This window comes from Leptonychotes weddellii, chromosome 2, assembly GCF_054177405.1.
Source record: "Leptonychotes weddellii isolate Sample4059 chromosome 2, ASM5417740v2, whole genome shotgun sequence".
Lineage (NCBI taxonomy): Eukaryota > Metazoa > Chordata > Mammalia > Carnivora > Phocidae > Leptonychotes > Leptonychotes weddellii.
Genome location: NC_138370.1, coordinates 112630363 through 112632848, shown reverse-complemented (window position 1 = coordinate 112632848; position 2486 = coordinate 112630363). Strand labels below are relative to the sequence as shown.

Sequence of the window (2486 nt, the reverse complement as noted above, 5' to 3'; positions counted from 1 at the left end):
TCATCTTCTCTTGTCTGTGACAGTTTCTCAGTCTTTCCTTGTTTTTAATGACTTTGAAGGTTTTGAGGAGTATTGATTAGGTATTTTACAGAATGTCCTTGAATTTGAGTTTGTTCTTATGTTTTTCTCATGATTGGACCAGGGTCAAGAGTTTTGGGGGAGAATACTACATGATCAAGTGCTATTTTCACCATATCATATCAGGGCGTACATATTATTAACATGATTTATCACCAGTGATCTTAAAGTTGATTAGCTGGTCAAGGTAGTGTTTGACATATTTCTCCACTGTAAAGTTATTTTTCCCTTTCCCTATTCTAGTTTTTGGAAGCAAGTCACTAAGTCCACCCCACCTTCAAGGAATAGGGGAATTAGACTCCATTTTATAGAGGGGAGAGTATCTACCTAAATTATTAGAAATTCTTCAGTAAGAGAGATTCGTCTCTTTTTCTCCATTTGTTTATGTCTGTATAGACTCATAGATATTTATTTTATACTTTGGATTATAATCCAACACTACATTAACTATTTGTGTTGTTCACATTGTTCTCGCTTTGATCACTCTGACCTTTCAGGTTGGCTCCTTTGTTCCTATAACATGCCCTCCCCCCCTTTTTCTTAATAATTCCTTACTTCCCGGCTCTGTAAGATGTCACAGGTCCACCTTGCATTTGCCTGCCCCATCCATGAAATCAGTTGGCTTTGATTTTTAACCTCATAAAAACAATGAGTAAATGTATTTGGTTTCCTGTTTATAATACTTTGTGCAATAGCATGAATGCTTTTGGGGATCCTGACGGTACAGGCCAAGAACAAAGCAGTATTTTGCTAGGTGCATTGCACTGGACAAAATGTAATGAATGCTCTTAACTGGCCTGAAGACACTGTTAGGAAAGTGATGAAAGAGACACTTTCAGATGGATTGCACATTTTCCTTTTCACTTCCTGTGATTATGTAGAAATAGTTTGGAGAGAACACTGTGGGGAAGGGCGGTGGTTTTGTTACCAACCTCACACAAAATCAGGCTTGACCTTGTTCTTTGTTTTTTTCCCCAGCAACCTGAGTTTCCATGGTAAACAACATTGGCCCCAGACTCAAAACAGCTGGGAACGATCTTCAGCAAAAAAATAAAGAGAATAATTTATTGCTTTATTCTTTCTCTTCCCCTCATCTCCCATTATTACTTGATTAACATGTATTAAAACTTCTGTTTCTTCCATTATTTCAGCCAACAAACCCAACTCCTTGATGTTCTTATCTTTCTCATCATGTTGTGTGAGCGTCCATTTAAAAAGTGCCTTCCAGGGGCCGGTCACTGAGCCACCCCTGAGGACCCTGCAGCCTCCCGCTGAGCCCCCTGGCTTCCCCAAGCTCCTTGCCCCCGCACCCCCCTGCCCCCTGCTCCTGCCTCCAACCCCTGCCTTCCACAGGCCCTTTCCACAGAGGAAAAAGAATCCTACGTCAGCTATCCAGATTCTCCACTCTTTCTATCCCTTTGCTGATGCAAATAAGGGTGATGATCTGTTTCCTGCTGGCACTGAGGGTTATATCCATAGAAGAATTCAACAGAGAAACGGTAGGAAGATGCTTACTAACTGTCCAAGGAATGGCTGGTGATCATGACAAAAAGAAACTAGTGAAGGCGTTTAAGAAGAAATGCCCCCAGTGGTACTGTAATTGAGCATCCAGAATGTGGAGAAGTAATTCTGCCACAGGGTGACCAGTGTAAGAACATAGGCTGCTGTCTCCTAGACATCGGACTGGCTAAGGATGATCAGATGAGGTTCGTGCGTTTTAAGAGCTTTTGGCTCACTAAGCGTAAGTGAGAATTTCCCTGCAATGAGTAGAATTTCCCTTCTGTCCCTTGTCACAAGTTTGAAAACCTCATAGCTTGTATAATGTAACCATTCGGGGTCTGCTTTTAACTTGAGCTAGTATAACTCCTTGTTGCAATAAACTGAAAAGAGCCATGCCAAAATAAATAAATAAATAAAAAAATAAATAATAAATAAAATTGAAATAATAAAATAAATAGTACTTTCCTATAATGGTTTTATCTAAGGAAGACAGGGAGGTATTGCCTCTGATAGGTATTAGGAAAAACAAGCAAATGAGCAAGTGAGGTAAAAATACCTCTGAACAGCAAAGGAAGCCATCAACAGAATAAAAGGCAACCCACTGAATGGTGGAAAATATGTGCAAGTCATATATCTGATAAGGGGTCAATATCCAAAATATATAAAGAACTTGTAGAACTCAATAGCAAAAAACAATCCAATGAAAAATTGGGCAGAGGAACCGAATAGACATTTTTCTAAAGGAGACATTCAAATGACCAACAGGGACATGAAAAGGTGCTCAACATCACTAATCATCAAGGAACTGCAAATCGAAACCACAATGAGATATCCCTTCACACCTGTTAGGATGGCTGTCATCAAAAAGAGAAGGGATAATAAGTGTTGGTGAAGATGTGGAGTAAAGG

At 39.7% G+C, this 2486-nt stretch overlaps 1 pseudogene; it reads left to right on the top strand.

Annotated features, from left to right (window-relative positions):
• The first annotated feature begins 1071 nt into the window (after positions 1-1071).
• LOC102733711 (eukaryotic translation initiation factor 1 pseudogene) lies at positions 1072-1962 on the top strand (annotated as a pseudogene).
• Positions 1963-2486: the final 524 nt, after the last annotated feature.